This window comes from Maylandia zebra, linkage group LG18, assembly GCF_041146795.1.
Source record: "Maylandia zebra isolate NMK-2024a linkage group LG18, Mzebra_GT3a, whole genome shotgun sequence".
Classification (NCBI taxonomy): Eukaryota; Metazoa; Chordata; class Actinopteri; order Cichliformes; family Cichlidae; genus Maylandia; species Maylandia zebra.
In genome coordinates, this window is record NC_135184.1 from 14,838,523 (window position 1) to 14,863,172 (window position 24,650).

General features: G+C 39.0%; 1 long non-coding RNA gene across 1 annotated transcript in view; it reads right to left on the reverse strand.

The window, feature by feature from the left end:
• LOC143413391 (uncharacterized) overlaps positions 1 to 21,871 on the reverse strand; it is a 61,663-nt gene extending 39,792 nt beyond the window's left edge. The window contains exons 1-2 of the long non-coding RNA XR_013094016.1: positions 21,540 to 21,871; positions 3,319 to 3,454 (exon numbers count right to left, since the gene is read on the reverse strand). This is a non-coding gene — a long non-coding RNA (uncharacterized LOC143413391). The remainder of the gene's footprint in view (positions 1 to 3,318; positions 3,455 to 21,539) is intronic.
• Positions 21,872 to 24,650: the final 2,779 nt, after the last annotated feature.

The window sequence follows — 24,650 nt, forward strand, 5'->3', positions numbered from 1 at the left end:
CAGTGTTGAGTTTCACGTCTTGGGCGAATGCAAATCAGGTACTCTTCACATCCAAAACTGGCATTCTGTATTTTATTTACCTTCACCATATTAGCGATGGCTAGAGGGCAACTTCAGCACATAATTAAGGCGAGAAATTATATAAAGATTTGCATCCAGGTTTCCCTTAACCCTGTGGGTTTAACTCCATTTCTGTTTTGAGACGTATTCATCCATCTGCACTCTCTTGATCCCCAGTCCAAACCACAGCGATGACTCATGGGTAAATGAGCTGAAAGAGGCGGGGCCCGTGAGGCCAGAAGGAGGGCGGCAGAAAACGGACAGATTAAGTGAGAGGGAACGGTTTGTGGCGGCGAATCACAGAGATGCAGTTAGAATGAGACTGCTTGCGGGACTTGGAGACGCATCAGGCGGTGCAGTTGCCTAGAATAACAGAGTCTGTCAGGATGACGAGCATGGATGGTGGTCCCTACAAGTAAAGCCTTTAATAGTAGATCCTTTTCCAGAAAACAGGGAGAGGAGATGGATTTCATTTTAATTCTGGAAAGGTTTTGGGAGTTCATCCAGTGTACATCCACAGAGTATACTAAAACACTCTCAGATGGATGAGAAGTAGGAAACACTACTTTCATTCACATTTATCAGAAGGACACTTTGGTTATTTATATTTTTCTCCCCGACACAACCTCACTATTCTCCTACCATGGACACTCTTAAGCGAACAAATGTGTATTATTCTGCAGATAAAAATAGTCCCCCAAGAATACGCCAATTCATTATATGTTCTTTGTGTAATTTAAGAAAACACAAGATTTATTAAAACTGAGTGCAGCTGGGGCAAGGACATCAGAACGGTTGAGAGTTTCACTGTTTATTATTTAGTCAATTTTAAATACTGGTGCTGGCTAATGTTCGCTGTATTGGGTCTTAATTTGTAGGATAGAATAGAATAGCTTAAAGACTGACATTTCAAAAGAGTAAAAAGGCCCTGAGGGGAAACCCATGGGCTGGTTGTGATGAACAGAAGCACTAAATCACTGACTTATTTAGGTCGCCAGACAAACACACCACATTCAGCATTCATTGAGTTTCACATTTAAGCTTAAAACAGGAGAAACCTGCACGAAGATGAAATAATTTTGAATTGCAAAACAAAATAAGGTAGCTGTAAACGCATCTTGTTTTTCAATCTTTCGAAAGATAAATCTAGTCTCCATTTAAGACGACCGTGACCAACAACAACCCGGTGATGCTGTAGATATTTTACTTTAGGCAAGAAGAAAAATAAAGAAAGCACTTTACAAGTATCAAGCTGAAGTTAAGGTGAAGGGTGTAAGAAGAACATAGTAGCTGAGATGTTTTTGACTACCAGTGTTCAAGCATCCCCACATGGTTTCAGTTGAGCGCTGGCTGTCTGCCAGTCCACTTCACCAGAGGCACCACCGTCCAGACCAGAGTCGTCTCTGCTAGCGAGCGTCCAAATGTAAAAATCTGTTTCTGAGATAAACAGCCTTTGAATAGGAGGGCAAAACTAACTGCTAGATGAATTAAACCATGTGGGGTTTAAGTTTGTTAAAAAAAAAAAGTAACTGATTTTTCTTTTCCTTTTTTCTGCCAGCACAGCTTGGACATTTGTTTCCTGAAGCGACGTCCGCTGACATAAATAGCGACTGAAAAGGCCTTGCAGGGCTAAGCTGCGAAAACTGGCCTTTCTTTCTCGTGCTGCAGTGTCTGTATGTTGCATGCACGCAGCATATGGAGCGCATTTATCCACTGCACATAAACAGTGCTGCGCTTAAAAGACGGACGTTCTTAAAAGAATGAAAAGGTGAAGATTTTTAGTGTGGCTTTAAGAAGAAATATGGAGTTGTTGATAAATGGGAAAAAACATGATAAATATATGTGATTGGGGGGGTCACCGTACATGTAAAACACAAATAAATCAAAATAAATAAACGAGATTGAAGAAAATTTTACTTCAAAACGGAAAAAAATTGGTATGCTGAATGCATACAGGAGGTGAGATCTGCTACAAAAGACATTTTTCTATGAATTTCCTGTGAGAAAAAAACTAATAAAAAACAAGTTAATCAAGTAATCATGAACTAATCATCCTGCACCTCAAATCAGTTGGCTTTTTTCCTCACTTCTGCCCGCGTCGCCTCTCTGAGGTTACGGTTCTTGTCGTAGAACAAACTGCACAGTTCAGCTGGTCAAACACTGCAGTGAAAAGGGCCTGCCCAAACCTTTCATTAACGTGAGTAATGACAGTAAATATGAGTTGATAATAGCAGAGTTCAGGCAAACATGACTCACAGCGTGTTGGGAATAACAGATGTCCGTTTTGATTAAAACGTCTGCTTATTGTTTGTTGTGTTGCTATTATCTCTTCATCTTTTTTTTCTTTTTTACGCAAATGTCTTTAACCCTTTGAAGCTAAAGCCTGAAAACTGCTACATGAGTCATGATGTATGTTCTTATTTTGCTTACAGCATATATTCTAGGTCCACAAATTCAGCCCTCATAACTATTTAAAACAAAACAAAACTTGTATTTTTACTACAAACTGATGGGAGACATATCCACTTTGTACTGCATGCTTTTATTTTAATAGTGCAGCATTCACAGGTATGTTAACTATTAGTTCATTCCAGTAAAATATTTTTAATGTAATCTGAAAGATTTTCTTTTCTACAGAAACAGTCTTACTAAAAGAATTTAGAAGTTGAAGCAACCCCTGGATTTATGAATATTTTGGATTATATTTTTGAAGGATAGAAAAAATATTCTATATAAAAATCAATGTTTAGTTGATCGCACACAACAAAGCAGAGGTACGGGACAAAAACAATTTTATTTGAGTACAGCAAAAGCTTAAAGTGACAATTTATGTGGGCTTTACACACATTCACACGCACGTCTTCACACTTTTTTTTAACCTCCATGAAAAAGTCTTGAACCAGGGGGAAAAAATGTTTAACAGTTTTAATGGTCTTGAACCAACCTGCATTGTCCAAACCTGCCATGTTGTATTTGCCATGTTGTATTACAACTGCAGCCAATAAGAAACTCAGTGAGTGACTCATGAGTGTATTACCATTGTTTTGATTTGTCTGTAATTTTTAACAGAGTTCTGCAGTTCACTGACCTCGCTTCTGAAGCACAGTTCATATTTCTCCCCCTGAGCTCTCGCTCTGCCTTTGAAATAAAAGCAGCATGTAGCGAGGTCGACTGAGGTAGCTACGAGTCCTTCGTTATTCAGAGAAGGATGTACTACTCACGCATCTGTGTGTGTGTGTGTGAGAGAGAGAGCCTCACCATCTGGCCTCTATCCGCAGCCTGAGCCGAGGTCCTGCTGACAGTCATGACCAGCTGGCTGACTGGACAACTGTGCATTTGTACCAGAGAAGACCAGAAGCAGAAGGACGCGGGTTACTGCGACGTCTGACCCGCACTGTGGGAGGAAAAAAAACAGATTTTATTTAAACTTTTATTAGATTTAACAACTTTAATCATACAGTCCATTCAGCTATAAAAAGCAAATCCAGTATATTTACTGTTATTGCAGCATGCTCTTTTCTTTCATGTTAGAATCACAAAATATTCCTTTAATATTCTTTTATATGGCACACACAGCAGTAATGCATTCATATATGTCGATGTGGATGAGTAGGAGGTATGCGGTGTTACTCAATGTGCATTACTTAAGTGCATTTATGTTTTATTATTATGAATAATTTTAACCGGGTCTTATGGGAGGTGCTATAACCCCCTCACCCCACCCAGGTCTTTGGTGCCAGCCATAAAAGGCATTTCAGAAAATTCAATTTACTTTCAAAATAAATCTCATTTGCTAGTCTGAACATGTGTCTTGCATTGTGGGAAAAATACAACATCTACAGTAATAACAGTGATGAACAAAACACCCTGAATGAAGAAAAGCATTCCACTGCTTTAATTCCATCTTATTCGGTTACTTTACCGACAAAGGGTGTTACACTGTATGATCAGCTTACAGGGATCACACTTCACCTAAACAAGAAACCCACCAGATAAAATAATTTAACTACATAATTAGACATAAGCAATTCATCTGTGATATTGTAGCTTTACCCCATAAAACCTCTGTACTTGTGTTTTACTGTGATTTCTGTGTTATTTTATACTTTTATTCTGGACTTAGACCTGCGTTCATAGACCGCTGTGCTTTAAATACTTCACAGCTTCCTGTGTTATGTGTTGTCTGTGGCACTCAGCACATTTTCATACTGAAAACACGCAAATCTGTGAAAACTGGTGCAGATTCATTCAGATCAAACACAGTGATCCTTGAGTGTTTTTAATATATGCCTGTTGTGGTGTAAAATACAAGAATAAAAATATGAGACATCCGCTGCACACAGCTGTACTAATTTAAGCGATGGATTCATGGCTGCTTCTGATCATATTAAGGATTTTGGTGAAAATTTGGTGGAAATAAGTACAAAAATGGCATTTTTTGTTCTTTTTACTGCGTCATCTATGTAAAGGATTCACCCCTCACAGAGTCTCAGACAGACAGAGCACATGGAGCAGCTGTCAGTTTGGGAAGTAGAGGTCTGCTACATTTCCTCCATATTCAGCCCTGGATGAGATAAGAGGGCAAACCAGGCACACAGCAGTAAAATGCAGAGGACTGAGACATCCTGTATGCCTGCCAGCACCCAAGCTGGCACATTGCCTCCGTCTGATTATTGTATATTCCACCGCCGTGTTTCAAGTGCTCTGACGCACATTTGAATACACTGTGGAAATTGCCAAGCGGCCTGTGCGACTGGTGACTCAGTGAATCCTTGTTACGGCCCACCTTCCTCAAAATGTCCCCTAAGGGCCAAAATGGACCAGAGCACAGCAGAAAGAGAACAAAGCATGGCCTCTGGCCCCAGTGTTGTTCCCACACTTCCACCACTAATCATAGAGAGTCCAAAACACTAGACCAAAACAGGCTTAGATGAATCAAAACAGTTTGTATAATCCATAAAGTCTGAATAAGTGCTAAGAGAAATTATTAACAGTTATAAAGATAAAAACAGCACGCTGCTAACGTATCAGATATCTTCATTCATTTGAAAATTACACCCAGTTTTGTGTTGTTCAGGAGAAAGCCCTCATGGTTTAAGCCATGCAGTTTGTGACATGTGATTGTCTCTTATTTTCATTTCATAAAAAAATGTATGTGTGTATATTTTCCCGAGCACGTCTGCGCCAACATCTTGTGCAATAACGGCACATCCCACGAACCATGAAACAAAAACACACATGGGGGCTGTGATGGACTTAGAAAAACAAAACAAAAAAAAACAAAAAAAAAAACTACAATCTTGACAGGAGAAGTAAAAAAAAGCCATGAGTGAGAACGTGTCTTTTAAATCGTTCAGCTAATTAATCACAAGAAGTAAACCTAATGCTGAAATAGTAGTAGCTCACTGTAATGGGCTGAATGTGTTTAATCTAGTAAACGGTTGTCTGGTGTGGAAAAGCGTGATCCCTGTGGTGTAAAAAGATTCATTTTTTAAAGATTGCGTCTGACTCATTTACTGTATTTCTGCAAAACGCTTGTGACATTTCCAGCGATCATGTATTGTCTCTTTAGAGGCGAGCCTGGATGTCCCGGAGGTCTGAGGCCTGTGACTCATGCTCAAAGCTTTTGGGCCTGTGGCATGAAGAAAGGAAATAAGAGCCAGATGCCAACAGATATCTACAAGCACATGGCTCGTGCAACCAACCTCACTCTGTGTGTTTGTGTGCATGCATGTGTGTGTTTATTTCCAGCTGTAATACAAAAGACTCAGGTGTGACTCAAGTGATTTTCCAGTGGCTACAAAATTTCTCAGAAACTCACCTTAGGAATTAAACCGTCAATAGAAAAACACATTCAAAGCACAAACATTTTTTCAGTGTTTACTTTTGAGCCTATAATTGTATTCTGGTTTTTAAGATTTTGGCAGAGGTGAAAACATTTCAGCTAAAGCAGATTTCACCAGCCATATTTTACAGACTTTACTTTCCTGCAGGGATCCTAATATATTGGCTGTGCTGCCAGGAAATAATTTAAACCATTTAAAATTCAAGATCTACCAAATTGCCGAAGTTTAACCGTCTGCTCTCATAGCCAATTGAAAGAACTCTGCTTTTTGAAGTTAAGCGTTCTCAGGGGTTTACAAAGTGTATGTCGTTTTAAATAAACTTCAACAGTCATTTATTCTTTGTTAGATTATTACGAGGCTTAAAACAATAGTTTGGCAGGTATTTGGCAAGAAAATAAAGTAAACGTCACAGTTGGTGGATGGTAGCAGGAGCAGGAAGCAGACTTACTAACAAAAAGCAAGACAATGTATTGACGTTGATGCAGGAGTTAGGAGATGAGGAAAAGCCCAAAAAGCAAACAACATATATAATTGGTAGGGCTACTTCACACTGACGTGTCAACACTGTGTCAAGCTTATGCAGTGCAGATGTTTTGAAATGCTGCTGTGGAGTGTGGTTCCTGTCACCCACCTCACGTGACCACGGCTAATTGAGGTTCTGATGTGTTTCGGTGCAGTTTCTACTGGTGACTTACCTGCTGCTTTTAAGTTTGATTGATGATGTGTAGAACAAATCTAATGTCACCACAAACTCCCAGAAAAAGTCATCATCATCAAAAGCAGGAGTGTCAGAAGCAGCGATAGCAGAGGACTGTTTGTAGGAACTTTTTACTGGCAGGTGAGTTTAGTACATACAAGGCAACCGCTGATACCACTGTAGAGGTCAAAAGATACCTCACAAATGCATTTGTTTCAAGGGCACAGGGTCCACTAGTTTATTTGCAGGAACAATGTGTTGTATATTCACACTTTTAGAGCTTAGCAAAAATTATTTATGTATATTCGCAATACGTTTGAACAGGTTTTTGGCAAGTCTCAGGACATAAGAAACTGACCCAAAACAGCTGAACTACAACAAATGTAGACATTATTAATGTGATGTTCTCTTAATCATCTTCAATCTCCATAAGAATAATTAACTACAGTCATTCACACTTTCCTCTGTAGATGATAAATCTTTCACAGAATTCCCTGTTGTTTACATTTAGCCTAAATGCAAAGTACGTGACAATTAAATCTACATAACAAATGTAGTTATCACAATAAACACTGCAGACTGTTCTCTATTTCTCCATTACACTGAATTACTAAGAAAGTGAAACAGTAGGTAAAGTATTTGCTGAAACAGCCTTACAGTCACAGCCTGTTGTCTAACACAAAATATGTTCTTGCTTTGGTGTGACGATTTCTTCAAAACATGTGTTGATTATCAATAATTATTTATTGATAATCTTGTCTAATAATTAGCCTTGACTCCAATTGTGCAACAATCTTCTTTGTTAGTATTTAACGGAACAGTTTTTTAAAGATGTAATAATAACAAAAGTGTCCAGTAGGTCCCTTTGTGGAGATGGATGTCCGATTGTTTTGAAATCTCTGTAAATTTCTGGCTAAACTGTGTTAAAAAAATTCCAGTGTTTCACAAAGCCTCACTTTGCCCATCAAGAATAACCAAGAGGAGCACAGAGTACAGACAAGGTAGAGAAACAAACATCCTGCCAAAGGACACAGGGAAAATTGGGCTATTTGTACACACAGAAGCCTGACTAGGGACAATGCAAAGCTGGGGGAACGAGACACAGGGGCAAACAATCAAGAGTCCATCAGACGGTTAGTAGAAACCCAAACAATCAGAACAAAACAGGAAAGGAATTATGACGCTAACAGAGGTACAGTCATGGGGAATTAGCAACTAACATTAGAGTATAATAGTAAATCATATAAACAGGCATATACAACTCCATGAAAAGTAAACATTCTTAAACTCAACACACTAAGATAATAATGAAATCATGAACCAAAAACACAGGACTGGCCAGGTTTAGAATAATAAAGAACTCAAAACAGGAATCCAATTAAAGCTCAGTTTAAGTTATGATCCATATCCATCATTATTTGTTTCTAAACAACATTAAATTTGAAGCACAGTGAATTTAGTGAGTCCTTCTTCTAGCAAAAGCAAGTGATCTTTCTTATTTTTCAGGCACAGTTCCTGCAGATCTTTGTTCTGCGCTATGAGGCTTTTCACCTCATTGAAAAGCTCTCCATGCTGCACCTCAAGTTTCTTACACCTTTTCTGCAGTTCTTCTCATGTTTCTTGATTTTCTTCATGCTTCTCTTGCAGTTCCTCATTTTTTCTGTGGCAGTTCTTTATGTTTTTCTTCTCAAACTTTCTTTTCCTGCATATTGTTGTTTGTTTCTTGTACTTTGTCATGGATGTCCAGTAACTCTTGATGTCTCCTCTGCAGTTTGTGTAGCGTACACTGGATGTCATTATGCTTTTTCTCCTATCGTCACTTCTCCTCTTGCATTCTGATGTTTGTAGAGTGTGCTTTGTTATACAATCCTTGCAAATAGTTTTTTGGTTTTTTGCTCACCAGTGCTTGGACTTTACTCTGCATTTCTATGCATATTTTCTCCAGTTCTTCAAGCTGGCACTGCAGTTCTTTGTATTTAGCTTCAATGTGAAATGTGTTTCTTATTATTTAATGGTTACTAACAGAAATCGTGAACATTATCTGTTAAAGAAATGTTTGTCTATTAAAATTTAAATGTTTATTTTTAATATTTTTTTTAAATCCAGATCATTATAGAATCCATGCCCTTTATTAATATACATAATGCAAGCTATGTCTCAGCCATTGGAAGTATTTTGTATTATTTAATATATCTGATACCATTTCAGCTCATTACACAAGAGAAACATAATTATTCTATATTACTGTCTCTGTTACCTGAGTATTCATCACTTCTATATTCAACACTATTTCACAACATTAAATATAAATGTAAATTTGCTAACTTAATCTAAGTTAGTTACTTTGTAAAATTAAAAAAAAAATGTATATAATATAGTAAAACATTACAACAACATTAAATTTAAATGTACTCATTTAATGTAAAGGAGTTATTTTATGCACTTGAGGGTGGACGATGGGTAACTGTTTCAGGTCATCTAACCAGTTATTTAACAAAGAAGTCCTTCTAGAAGCAAGTTTCCCCTTTTGAAAGCCCTTTTATGATTCATGTTAAGGTTTCTCGATGCATTATCATAGTTATTTTTACAATCACAAGTGAAATGTGGTTAAAAAACTTTACTTTGCCCCAAAGTAAAGTTTTCTCTGCTCTTCATAGAATTTGTTGCTAGGTACACGGCAAATGAAGACAAGTTTGAACAGAATAGGAAACTAATAGTACACGAGCTCTTAAGGATATACCAGCGGACCTATAGTTTAGAAAGCTAAAATTAATTCGCTCTAACAATCTAGCCTACATTAGCTAACATTGTAATGCTATTTAGAGAACAAATAACCGGCACTTATTGCGTCACAGTAATGGCCCTGAGTTATCAGAACTATTGACCCTTTTTTGTGTTTTGAACCTTCACAGCTGAACTGCGTCATGAAATTCTTCTTTATGTTGTAGTAACGCAAAATTTACTTAGAAATGACAAGCTGTGCTGACGCATGCAGCACCTCTGTGGGAGCGCACTGGTTACGTCATCACCTCAAGAACAGTGCCCGGAAAAGGCCCGGCAAAGATCTTGCCAAGTGTAAGGCTTTGGTAAATATGTGCATAGATTTCGAACGTGTATTTAAGTTTTTCTTTCGATAAAGAACTCCCCACTGCCATTCCCACTACACCAAATAGTTACGAAATCAACAATTAAATCACAGAAAAATTGCTGTTTTTCCAGTATCAACTTTAGAAAAAGAGCCTTATTATAACCTTACTATAACTTTATTATAAACACAGGACAGTCTAGCCAATGAGCTACCAGAACCTTTCTGGTATTTTACACATTCATCATGTAGAAAACTGTGACGTAAATTGCACTTCTTCTTTCTTTAGGATATGTCAGGGATTAAATGTTTAGTTAAATGTCTGAAGACACTTAAGATCAAAGTGGGCCATATGTGGCCTACACTGCAAAATTAGTTTAATATCCCTCTTCTAAGGACAATCAAACTAATTTTATTACCAATCAACTTCATAGCAGTTATAAATTGCCCTCTGGGAACCATCACTGTGCTCCATCAACAGACCAACATTGCTATTATTGATGCAGTAATCTATGAAGGGGAGCCATGCAGTTAGGGCTGGGCGATATGGACTAAAATCCATATCGCGATATAATTTGAAGCACGTGCGGTAACGATACAGTGGGGCAAAAAAGTATTTAGTCAGCCAGCGATTGTGCAAGTTCCCCCACTTAAAATGATGACAGAGGTCAGTAATTTGCACCAGAGGTACACTTCAACTGTGAGAGACAGAATGTGAAAAAAAAAAAATCCATGAATCCACATGGTAGGATTTGTAAAGAATTTATTCGTAAATCAGGGTGGAAAATAAGTATTTGGTCAATAACAAAAATACAACTCAATACTTTGTAACATAACCTTTGTTGGCAATAACAGAGGTCAAACGTTTACTATAGGTCTTTACCAGGTTTGCACACACAGTAGCTGGTATTTTGGCCCATTCCTCCATGCAGATCTTCTCGAGAGCAGTGATGTTTTGGGGCTGTCGCCGAGCAACACGGACTTTCAACTCCCGCCACAGATTTTCTATGGGGTTGAGGTCTGGAGACTGGCTAGGCCACTCCAGGACTTTCAAATGCTTCTTACGGAGCCACTCCTTTGTTGCCCGGGCGGTGTGTTTTGGATCATTGTCATGTTGGAAGACCCAGCCTCGTTTCATCTTCAAAGTTCTCACTGATGGAAGGAGGTTTTGGCTCAAAATCTCACGATACATGGCCCCATTCATTCTGTCCTTAACACGGATCAGTCGTCCTGTCCCCTTGGCAGAAAAACAGCCCCATAGCATGATGTTTCCACCCCCATGCTTCACAGTAGGTATGGTGTTCTTGGGATGCAACTCAGTATTCTTCTTCCTCCAAACACGACGAGTTGAGTTTATACCAAAAAGTTCTACTTTGGTTTCATCTGACCACATGACATTCTCCCAATCCTCTGCTGTATCATCCATGTGCTCTCTGGCAAACTTCAGACGGGCCTGGACCTGCACTGGCTTCAGCAGCGGAACACGTCTGGCACTGCGGGATTTGATTCCCTGCCGTTGTAGTGTGTTACTGATGGTGACCTTTGTTACTTTGGTCCCAGCTCTCTGCAGGTCATTCACCAGGTCCCCCCTTGTGGTTCTGGGATCTTTGCTCACCGTTCTCATGATCATTTTGACCCCACGGGATGAGATCTTGCGTGGAGCCCCAGATCGAGGGAGATTATCAGTGGTCTTGTATGTCTTCCATTTTCTGATGATTGCTCCCACAGTTGATTTTTTCACACCAAACTGCTTGCCTATTGTAGATTCACTCTTCCCAGTCTGGTGCAGGTCTACAATACTTTTCCTGGTGTCCTTCGAAAGCTCTTTGGTCTTGGCCATGGCGGAGTTTGGAGTCTGACTGTTTGAGGCTGTGGACAGGTGTCTTTTATACAGATGATGAGTTCAAATAGGTGCCATTCATACAGGTAACGAGTGGGGGACAGAAAAGCTTCTTACAGAAGACGTTACAGGTCTGTGAGAGCCAGAGATTTTCCTTGTTTGAGGTGACCAAATACTTTTTTGCCCCACTGTATATATCGCGATATATTCTTTTCTTCTGTATAACGTATTTTCCACACTATAAGGCACACTTAACATCCTTTAATTTTCTCAAAAATCGAGTGTGCCTTATGTATGAATTCTGGTTGTGCTTACTGACCTCGAACCGATTTAGGCGTGCAGAAATCTGTTAAAAAATGTTTTGATGGATTGTCAGAGCATTACGGCTGCCGTAGTGAGGAGCTTTGCGGAGTAATCTGGGTCCAAAACTCCGTCCTCTTCAGGTCCCAAAGTCAAACAAACACAGTTAAAAACGGTCTAAATTCTTTCATCTTTAATTAAATCATCAGCATTGCTGGTGTAACAATTAAGTTTAACATCCAGGCATCCATGAAAACAGAATTTATTAAATTTAATGGAGTTAGAAGTTAGCAGGAAGTTAGCTCGCTAGTTTACACCTAAACATTTCATAGCATGTTCTGACTGAGAGATTTTTGAAACTAATTAAAACGTACAGCTCTGCTACCACTTCCAACATAAATGAAGACAGAAAACTAAACAGCAGTGGCGTTTGCAGGGTTACTGAAGTTGGACTACCTGGTATATAATGTTGTGCTACATGATTGCTAGCGACACAGCTATGTTAGCATAACATTAGCACAGTGAAGCTAGAGGATGAACGCCAACTTTTCTTCCACTCGATAAAAGTTAACGTGAGGGATTCTGGTGGTCAGGGACAAATGCAATCGCATTGCAGGATGCTTCAAAACTTCAGTCAGGAGAAAAACTGAGATTATTCATCCACAATACAAGGTTAGTTATTAAATATACTGCAACAGCATGGGAATAGAGCAGCTGCGAGAGAATTCAACATTAATGAATCAATGTTATGGAAGTGGAGGAAGCGCAGTTTTTGGCTTTCCCCATATTTCAAAAGTGCTTCATCTCTTTGCTATGACTGTCGCCCAGCATAATTTGCAGATGGTAATGGTTGTAGCCTCTGCGATGCTTTCGACCAAAACAGGCGCAGCTTGACGACATCATCAACATGCGCTATCGCGATAGAGCGGTATAGTCAAAATCTCTATCGTTGGCCAAATTTATATCGTTTCTATCATATATCGTTTATATCGCCCACCCCTACATGCAGTAATATGAAAGTTGCTCCCTGAGCCTTGTTTTTTTTCTTTATCCAACTTTAGAAAATCTGTCTTCATCACTACTCCCCTCTGGGAAAGAAGTGGTTTCATTCACACAGAGGTTTCTTATTATTTGCCCCTGATCTAATATTTGCTCCTGTCAGAATAAGTAGAGTTCACCATAACCAACAAAGAAGAAACTCGTAATCCTACATGTCTGGGCTACACAGAGCAGTTCATCCTGCCAAAGAAAGATTACACTTGCACTTGTAAAATAATAAAACAAAACTCTCTCCCTTTTTATCAGGATGCATCATTTAAAAAAGAGAGACACCAAGAACTTTGCAGTGAGTAATACACAACGCCAAAAAGATATATCTCTCAAAGGCTAAATGGCTCAGCTATGGATATAGACACACAAAGGAAGGAGATTATTAAAAAAATATGGATGTGCCTTCAGAGTAATCCATCATTTGTTATTAATTAAAACAGGGAAGTAATGCATCATGGTACTCGAAAAGGCAATTACAAATCCATCTCTCCAAAGGCTGACACAATCGCACTGTACCGTGGATAGAAGGAGTAATTAGAACATGAATCTTTAAGATGTTATTAAAAGCTGCAGTTTGGTTTATTTTAATCAGAAGGTGTATGTTATGAGGATATCTACAGAAATAAGCTGTCTTATTCTGCAAACGGACACACTGTTGGAAGTTACTTCTCAAATATACAAATACAAGTGACGCTGCCATTAAAAGTGCCATATTTCAGACCTTATTTGCCCTAGTTACATTTAACGCCTCATTTTTTAGATTTTTAGAGAACTAGTCAACTTTACATTAGTAACCTGATACTCATCCATCACCGAGTAACAAGACTTACAATGAGGGTACTATAAATAAAAAACATGGTTAGGCGGTTCCAATTTGTGAGTCTGTGACCCACAACACTGCTGCTTGTTTGTGCAATGCTTTACAGCTAGACGTGAGCCCTGATGTGACTCATGGTGTTTACATTTTCCACCACATTCTCCTCTGTACTGGAGGACACGGTGAAAGACGCTGGCCTCAGTAGGTGTGGGGTGTGGTCGAGGTCAGTTAGAGCAGATTGATTGCAGAGTCATCAGCAAATTGTTTAAACTTGCCTGACTGAGTCACTTGGCTTTGTTTTAAATTCCTATCTCCACTTAAAAATGCACTGTTTACTGTAGCATGGCAGGGGCTTTCTCCGCTTGTTTCGATTTATTAGGACCACATATATAGTACGCTTACCCAGTCACTTCAATTAAACTGCCTGAAGGAGCAGCACAGAGAGAGCACTGAGTGTTCTTGTAAATGACATACAATAAGCATTGTGCATATAATAGAAGAACTGCACCCCCACCTCTTCGTATTATTCTGTACAGTTTTTTTTCCTAACAATATTGCATATTGACAAATTTCTCTTACATTCTTATGTGTATATATATATCCTAGATTCCTTTTTTATATACCTTTAGATTTGGATTTATTTATCTTTCCAGCCTGATAAATAAATGAAATGAAACTTTGTTCTGATGTGCACTGTTATATGTTCTGAATGACAATATTCTATTCTAGTCTAGTATAAGAGGTCAAGCTGCCTCTTACTATGAAGGGCTGTGACTCCATATGACTTTATACGGTGCTATATACACAAACCCAACACTTCATTAATTACACCTTGCCCATACGGGGTTGATTCACCCTTTAACTTCAGTGCTGCCTTAAATCTGTGTGGCATAGACTTAACACTGTGCTGGAAACTTTCCTCAGAGATTTTGGTCCATACTCATATGATAGCTTCACACAGCTGATGCAGATTTGTCAGCTGCACATCCATAATGCAAATCTGTCATTCTACCAAATCCCAGGGGTGCTCTGAGTACGGTGAGCTCATTGCCACGTTCAAGAGATGAGTTTAAGATGATTTGTGACATGGTGAACTATCCTGCTGAAAGCAGCAGCGAGGGTCGGCTATGATTAGCAACAACATTCAGGTAGGGTGTGGTGTTTAAACAATGCTAGGTTGGAACTAATAGGTGTTGTGCATTCAGAAATGCTCTTCTTCATACTTTGGTTGTAATGAGTGATTATTTGAGTTACTCTTGAGAGTCTGGCCATTCTCTTCTGACCACGGACATCAAAAGCTATTTTCAAGAGAGAAAACTGCTGCTCACTTTCTCTTTTTAAGACATCCTCTACAAACTCTACAGATGGCTATAGATCAGCAGTTTATGAAATACTCAGACCAGCCTGTAAAACAGCTGAGGTCACTTAAATCACATCACTTTTCCATTTCGATGCTCAGGTTTTATTTCAGCAAGAGCGAGATGAGATGATGAGATAGCCTTTATTTGTCAGTTGCAGGTCTTTTGCCCACAACCAAGATGACAGACCTTGCCGACTGTACATACAATACACAAACATCACATTGGGGAGACGGATCAGGCTAGGTAGCATGTCTTCATGCCTAATTACACTAAGTTGTTAATATGCGGTTGGCTGATTAGACAGTTGCATTAAGTAGCAGTTGAAGAGGTGTACCTAATTAGGTGTCCAGTGAGTTTAATTGTATGTGAAAATTTATTTTTTTTTAATCTCCGTGAACTGAAAAAACCCTCATAAAATAGAAACAAGTAGCATCCAGATCTGCAAAGACGCTCATACTACAATACAGGCTGTCACATTTGATACATGAAAAATTAAATTATGCAACATTTCATCTGTTAATCGTCCAGTAATCACTCAAAAATAATGAAGTGTCCAAAATGTCAAAATCAGTCCAGTGCCTTGCTCCTGTTCAAGCAGCAATTTATTATAAATCTGAAAACAAACAACATGTGTGTACATGGGTTTATTGATCACAGTCACCACTTTTTAAGTCTGCAGCCACACAACTGCCACCACATTTTCCCAGCAAATTACTTTTATCTTTATTTATTTTTGCATTTGGGAAATGTTTTTTTTTCCTCAAATATCAGAAGACGCCAGAACTTCCAGCTACTAGCTGTCCAGACAATTACACACAGAGAAACTAAAGGAAACTTGAACCTTCTTGTTTTACGGTCTGCTGGTTAATATGAATGACTTTCTCCAGACTGTTTACATTCATACACTCAACTGCTGCGATGCTGAGTGTTTCATATTTTTTTCAGACATAATCTAATTGAGGTGACAAAGATAATTTCGCTGGCTAAATTCTGATTTGCACATTGTTTCTATTTTGCCACGTCGCCTTTAAGTTGTACCTTCTTGATTTGACCTTCCTGCCCTTTCAGTCCACAAACTGTGAAAGTTTAGTGTTTCCTGGCACTCGAACACAGATAAAATAAAATTATGCATTTTTTTTTTTCCTGTGAGTGTGCTACCAGAATTTCAATATGTTTTGCAGGCCAGATTTGGATGATTTACTGACCTTTATATATCCAGCAGGGTTGTTTATGGACTCCTTTGAGGATTTCCATATACACATTGTTTCAGTCTCTATAATGTGGACATAGCGATACCCTGTAGGGTCATAAAGTGAGACAAAAAGCAAGTTTGCCAATTAGCCTGACAAATGCACAGATGTGCAAAAGCTGATAATTGGAAGAAGACAGCAAACATGTTTTAGAAAGGTTGCTGCTGTGGCATCATTTATTTAAAATGATGATTGCTGTAGGATAGATGTTTAAAAGCACCATTAAGTGGAAATTAAAATTTCCATTGCCACACACGTGATCTCCGTGCAAGCCAGCAACTCTGGTCTTTACCCTCAGCATTTAGATGAAACTTCAAAGAGGATGTCAGACAATGAGCAGCACAGATTCATAACCAGGACCAGAGTGAACTGGAGCCACTACTCCCGTAGCAGCTGTTTATTCATCTGAGAATGCCTCTCTCTTTATTTTCTTACTGTGTAAGAACTTATTTGACTAATCAACACTGAAAATTGCTTCTTTGCATGAGGCACTTGGTGCTGAACTGAAACATTTCTGTTGCAGTATAGTAAACTATACAATCACACAGTAGGGCTGCCACAAACGATTATTTTGATAGTCGACTAGTCACCGATTATTTTTGCGATTAGTCGACTAATCAGATCATCCATTGGACATACAGCTTATTGCACCAGCAGCATCTGCTCTTATATAACTATCATTAGCTTACAGCTTTAAGTGTTTAAGGTATGTGCTAACTAAAAATAAAGACAAGATGATAGTTTATTAAATTTTAATGAAATCTGCAGATTGTTGTGGTTTAATAAACTCCTTGCTATCTAAAATATAACAGGACACCGGAGTAAATTCTTGAGCATCTCACACTTCTGATAATCAGCTGTCTGCTTGACGTTTATTCAGCTGTGTAAAAACTTTAATCTCAGCCAAACCGATTTACTCAGGAACAAATAAAATACTAAAAAAAAAGCCAAACAATAACATTTTGAAGTTATCTAAGTGACTTATATATATATTTAACCTGAGTAGCGAAAGACGGCGGTGGGTTTGAAAACGATTTGCCGGGAGTCCGGTGTTCTCACGGCTCTAGTTAGCCTAGCCTAGCCTCCGGCTAGCTATCGAGCTAGTGGGTAACAGACGTCTCTGAAAACGTCGGAGCACTTTTGAAAATATGTGGTGTCTTGATAAACTGAGCAGATATTTGAGGTTTAAACAGCTACATTCTCGCCTGAAAATATGTTAAACATTTATTTTGTGACCCAGAAAGAATAATAAGAGTAAAACCAACTAGCTGCCACCATTGTTGGAAACTGAGCTGGGCCGCGCTATGAATTCTGGGACACAGCTTCTTCTTCTTCGGGGTTTAACGGCAGTTGGCATCCTTGTACATGCAGTGCTGCCATCTTCTGTTTCAGTCTGTTATTACACTCTTAAATCCTGCTACTTATTCCTGCGTCTTTCAGGATCTTACAAAGCTTCAAACGACACGTCGACTATTAAATCAGTCGTCGACGATTTTGATAGTCGACGTAATCGTGACTAGTCGACTAATCGTGGCAGCCCTATCACACAGCAGCACATTTCCTTGTCTTTTTGATGCAGAACTATTTAGTATTTAAGGTTTATGTAAAATAATAATGTGTAAAACCTTTGATTAGTTACCAGTAACTCATTTTTCTGTACATATGATACAAAAACTGGTTATACTGCGATAGAAAATATAAACACAAGTTAACTAACTGATGACTGTAACTAATTCTTCTGCTGTTTACTGTAGTGTGATTTGATGTCAGGTTTTTCAGGAATTCAAGGGTTAACGCACGCTTCATTAGCAAGTCAGTGTGACAGGACTCCGCCCTGACCTGATGCTGACATCAGTTGTTCAGTTTTAATTGAAAGGCGTGATATGACATGCATGCAGCTACATTTAGGGCGGTGCTTCAAGTTAACTCAAGTCATAGAAAACAAGTCCACTCGAAACACTAGCTTTGTGTATGTTTAGTGTATTACTGTATAATAAATCATTATTCAAGCCTTTATGGCAGCTATTTTTTCTTGGGCCTTTATTGTTAATGATAATGTGGTCAGTGAGATCAGTCTAAACGTAGTGATTAGACTCGTGGCATCTCTCATACTTTGTAGGTGAGATTCAGAAGATTCAGTTGTATTGTCCACAACATAAAATATTTTTACATCCTTCTCTTGTGCAACATTATGAACTTATATTACCTATGTTTTCTAAAAAAAAAAAAAAAGATTGTTTAAACATTAAATAATTATTCGTGTAATGCAGGCCGTGCCTGTCCTGCTGCATTTTTATTCCTGCTGTACTCTTTTATTGCCTCTTTGAGAAATTTGGACTCTTAACAGCTCAACTCTGCCCCACCTTAATATAAAAGGACCTCTAGTGTGGATGTGTGCGTAGGTGCTAGTGGGTTGGTTTGTTTAATCCTTTTGATAAAGCGTACTCTTATTTCAAAATTTCATGTGAACTATCCATTTTAATGCTAAATGGATTATCAAAACAAGCCAACTGGGATTTCTCGCTAACAATAATTTTTAACTAGACAGTTTTTACGTTATTACGACATATTTTCAAGCTACGACTGGTAACCATTTTAATCCAAGAAGTACTACTTATAACAGCGTCTCTGTTTTCTCGTTATAACACAAAGCCGCTGTATGTCGTTAACAAAATGCCTCCCAGTAAATTCAGAGGATCAAGAAACTTACCAGCTTTGCTTAAATGTGAAAAAGATACTTTACAGTTGAAGAAATATGAAACAGATTAATATATAAGACGATGATTCGAACATATGCTGAGGTGTTGCTATATATTATGGCAGGGCATTTCTTTAAATGCTTAATCATGTTTAGTATCAGTGAAGTATCAAAGTATGAAAGGGCAGATACACCTAAATGTGCTTTAACCTCTCTACATCATACTTACTCAGTTTAAAGTAACTCTGTATAAAATTGCAGTCAACTGAGTTCTCATCTTACTCCTCACAATTTAAATGCATTATTCTAGAGACAGTTCATAGCTAGTAGTTATTGTAGGCTGTTAGTACGAGGTTTACTTTGAAGCTTGCTGTTTTTGCTGCTCTTAGCTGCTGCTAAAGCTTTTAGGACCCCTCACACAAAATGCCTGTTGACTCGCTGCAATGAAAACATCTTACTGTTGTAAATTACTTCAACTTCTGTTGCCGTTTGCAAACACTTTGCTAATATCGAGTGATTATTAAGCTATTTGCAATGACCTCTACCACAAAACCAAAACAAAAGTAATCCACAGTTATATTATCAAACGTTACAGTAACCTTTAAATTTAATTATGAGCTTTTTCACATTTTAACACCGTGTATAAATGTCATGTTGCCATATGAGCTTTTTACTTTACGACTAGAAAAGTTAGGAGTAAAGAAAAAAAGAGAACTGTTTGAGATTCTGAGATTTGTAATGAAAAAATATATCCATCCATCCACTTATCCTTTCAGGGTCACGGGGGGCGCTGGAGCCTATCCCAGCTGTCTTAGGGCGATAGGCAGGGTACACCCTGGACAGGTCGCCAGTCTGTCACAGGGCCAACACATAGACAGGGAAAACCAATCGCACTCACATTCACTGCCCCATTCACACCTAGTGGTGAAGTGCGACTGTCTGTCAATCATACAGCAGGCAGCAGGTTTGTTGGTTTTTTATCTCACTAACATTCAGCACCAGACTGATCTACCTGTCGGGTTTCTTCCAACTTGCTTTCATCCTTTAATTCTGCATTGCTTTTTGAACAGCCTGACAGCCTTCTCCTAAAAAATAAATAACATATAATAAACAATAATATATAAACATATATATTTATGTGATGTGACAAAAAGATGTAAAGTGGTGAGTATTCAGCAGCTTCAACCCTGTTGACCTTTTATGGGATTTAGAGCCACTCATTTCCTCTGCAACTGTGGTTTTCTGATGGCTTGGACTGGGACCAAAAGCAAGAGCTACCAGGGTAAGAAGAAATAATGATTCAACAAAAAAAAACTTCCTTGCGGTGCAGTCAACCCTGAAAGAAATACATGATTTATCATGATCTTTAAATTTTTCATCTTTGGTAAACAATATAAAGCAGAGCTTTTATGGTTGTGTTGCAAAGAAGGATATTGAATATTAAAGGTGGAAATTTTCTCTGTCTCTTTGATGTAAAGATGCTGTTTTCTCCTAATGCTGAAGTCGAGCTTGTCAGAGGAGATGCTGAATATGGAAGGCCTGCATAAAAACACCCAAATGTGTTAACGTTTAACCTTAATTTAGGCAATGAAAATCTACTCCCACTACTCCAGGCAGTTTGCAAGAACATGGCCAATAATGTAAAACTGTTGTCAGACATAATAGAATAGCTAGTGAATGTGTGAAACCTTGAATACTGGATAAGGTGACGCAATAACTTCTAATCTACTGTGAAATGACATTAAGGTGTTTAAAGAAAGCAGTCAGATTCTCATCAGCTTGTGTTTCGCTTTGGCACAAGTTAGCTAAGCTAAAATTTGTTTCAAAACAACTTCAAACGCTGCCACAAAAGCAGTTTTTTGTGCCCCGAGAAGTAACGTAGGAAAGGATACTAAATACTTTCACTCCTCACTTGTACTCCGCTCTTCACAGTAATGCGCCAGCCTTTTATTTTCCTCAAAGAACACACAGACTTGGTCCCAAAACTGTGAACTCTTTGAAGATAAATAAGACCCAATGCAAGTTCAGAGTCTCCTTTGTTTAAAATCAAGCTGGAAAAAAAAAAGAACCATTGGTTGGATTTTTAGGATATGTTACCAGCCAGTTCCAGGCAGTAATATTATGTGGGTCGGGCAGTACAAAACAAAAAAAAAAAAAAAAAAAAAAAAGAGCGCGAGTGGATGCCTTCCCTTCCTTTGAGAGGAGTGACATTTGAAACAAAGAGCCCAGTTATGAGCTGCCTTGGACAGGCAGACTGACGGAGGCCAAATACTCCCAGCCCGCCAAATCAACCGCCCACATAGGGTGGGGTCACCCTGGGATGACTCATTCATACATGTACAGGGAAACATGAGTGCACACACATACACACACACACAGAGAGAGAGAGAGGGGGGAAAAGTATACAGTGTTTGCAACTTTCTCAAAACACTACATTTGTAAGGCAAAACTGCAGAAAAAGATGCAACCCAGTAAAACTGTGAGTACGCGCTGAATGAAAATGAAAGAAGAAATAAATCTCTCTGCTCCACTCACGCGCTTTTCCCCCAGCAGCTGCTTTTGTCTGCGGCTCAGGTGAAAGTGTTCCTGGTGGGATTGCCTGTCTGGCCGTCTTTCTCTTGTCACTGATAGTCCGTGCGTAGGAGGCCTTTGTTTTCACTTGCCGTTCGGGCAGCCTGCCAGACATTAAGACTTTTTATAGTTTGTGTCTAGAGCACTCCTTTGTGAGATAGCTCGTTTTATGGATCCTTGGAAAGGATTTGTCAATATTTCAGCATCCATTTAGTCACAGTAAATTACAATGGCCAGACAAATAAACACCATTTACTGGCGTTTGTGTGGTTTTTGTGTCACTGATGTTAGGCAGTTCCAGCAGTAGCTTCTGCATCTTCCCCTGGAGCATTTCTTTGTGTTTCTCTTTGAGGCTGCAGAAGAGAACAGATGACATCAGACGTATACGTTTCTGCCGCTCACTGAGCTGCTAATGCTAATTTGATAACTCTGATAGAGCTGGCTGTTACCTAGCAACATAATATTTGGCCATAAATAGAAACTGATGGACAAACATTGCCCTGCTTGGCTACTGTCCAAACGTCACCTCTGATTTCAATGAACATTTTCATGAACAATTATTTCTGAAACGGCTGATTTGTGAACATTGTAAAAGTTTTCTTTCCTTTTTGCTGAAGTCATCAAAGTTTTTGGAGTTGTTTTCACATTGTAGCTACAAAGTCACCGGCCTCGAGTCTTCCTCATTTGCTCCGTTTTTCTTTTTTCCAGTACAGACAATACATTTTAGAGAATTTCTTTTGATTGCACTTGTAGATGTAATTCATTTAAAAACAAAAGAGGATAATAGCAGCATTTTCCATGCTGGGATTGAGTGAGACTCCAGTTCACCATGTCAACGCTACGTCTGAAAAAGTAAATAACAAGTTATTGACTCATGACGTTTTTCACAATGGATCTGAGCACACCCAACACTATGGGCTGTACTCAGGAGGGATACAGCAAAGTGTGTCAATATCTTATCAATGCAGGGAAACCAAATACTGATATTTTATTTAATACATTTTAAAAATGTACCACCACCACCATCCTGAGCAAACTTGCATTAGATTAAAAAAAAAAAAAAAAAAAAGGTGGCTGCCTGGTGATCGTATTGAATGTTTTTTATATTCTGCAACCTGTTGTAAATTGTGATGGCTACATAGTTGCTCTGAGCTTTAGGGTGTTACAGACTGTTGCCTGATAGCAGGCAACCTTTCTGCAAATAACTGTAGTCTGACTTAGACTGACTGCGGTCACTCTTAAAGGTTTACAAATAATTTTAAATGAAGACAAATTGCCAACATCAGTCTGCACAAATTGAATTTAATTGGCTGCTAGCTTGTTGTATTCTGGTCTTGTTCCATTGGTGGGAATGCACTCTTTCCAGCTTGTGTACCATCAGAGCTGAAAGAGCCATCTGGGTTATCAATCCAGTTATCCTGTCTTCTTCCCATCACGCCCGAACCAGTGGCTGCCAATCCCTGACCCTGGCTCTGCTGGAGATTTTTCCTGTTAAAAGTGAGTTTTTCCTTCCCACTCTCACCAAGTGCTTGCTCCAAGGGGCTTGTCTGATTGTTGGGGTTTTCTCTCTATTATTGCAGGGTTTTTACCTTACAATATTGATTTGGCGCTATATAAATAAAACTGAATTGAGTTTTGGGCTGCAATGTACCATAAAAGACGAAAACATGAAAAGACAGTAACCCACATCTAGTCTTTGTTTATTTGTTCAAAATCAGTCTTAAAGTGTTTAGAATTTCAGAGTATGCTCCTTTCGTGTGCTAATTTGAAGCATTTTCCTTGTGTTCATGAAAATTAAATGAAATCCACTGCCGGGAGCGCACAAAGCTTTTTGTGTTCGCCTTTGCAGCCAACAAAAGAACATTTGGCGTAGTGAGATTTTAGAGTTGGAGAATTGTCTCAGTTACTAAAACAAAAGACTGAACTGAATATGAATCTCTCAGTGTCAACAAATCCCACAAAATAAAAAAGAAAAGAACAAAACCAACAATGAACTGAGCTGACTTGCTAGTGCTGTCAATGTGTAGTCAAATCCTGATATTGTGTAGGTCACAGAGCTCTGCGTTGTCCTAAAATGATTAAAAACACACACTGGTGCAAATAGCGACATGAGAACTGTGTTTTAAATGGATCCCACATGCACTGTCCTGTTGCCGTAAATGTGAGCTAGAGCGCCAAAAAATTCTATTCATCGACAAATGGAAATTAAACACAGAGAGGGGAGAGAAGTTTTAAGGCACTGGGAAACATGTTCAGTTGTGGTCTTTTGTGTAAACGCGAATGCCCTGTCCTAACAAGGTAAATGCGTAGCGCTTGTTGACAGCACTGTTTATTTCAGATACGCTGTGAAACTGACTGCGATGTGAGACAAAAGGCAGAACGTGGCACAGACGTCGCGACAAACAGGAGCTTGATTCCTGCCGCGCCACCCTCACTATTCACGGCGCTGTAAAAAGCCTTTGGATGAAAGGAGCCAGCAACGGGCCTTCTGTTATAATAAAGTGAGATCAAATAAACGGAGGGATGGAAGAATTGCTCTGGGATCACACGTGTTTGGTTAACGCCAAACAGATGTAGGCATACTGTATGATTACTACATCATAGCATGGATTGTATACCCACTCAGACAGGAAAGCGGTGGCAGCTGTTAGCCATCAACAAGAAGGCATAGGCAGGCCTTAACTATAGGCTGCAGCCGTGCCTACTCAAACACACATGAACGCATGCACGTGTTTGCAAATGTACACGCTAAGCAGCCGGATGCACACTCACAGGGGGGAGCGTGGGGAGGCCCGAACACACACACACACACACACACACACACACACACACACACACACACACACACACACACACACACACACACACACACACACACACACACACGAGTCTCTTTTATCTAGTTAATCTAAAGTTTAACGTCAGGGCCCACCGTACGCCTACCGCCATCTTAAAAAGCACAGAGCTTCTCCAGAATAACATAAACATCCTGAAATGATCGCTGCTCTGTGTCATAATTTACTTTTCATAACAGATCCTACTGCCTGGTTATTTAAAGGCTATGGGTGACCCTGA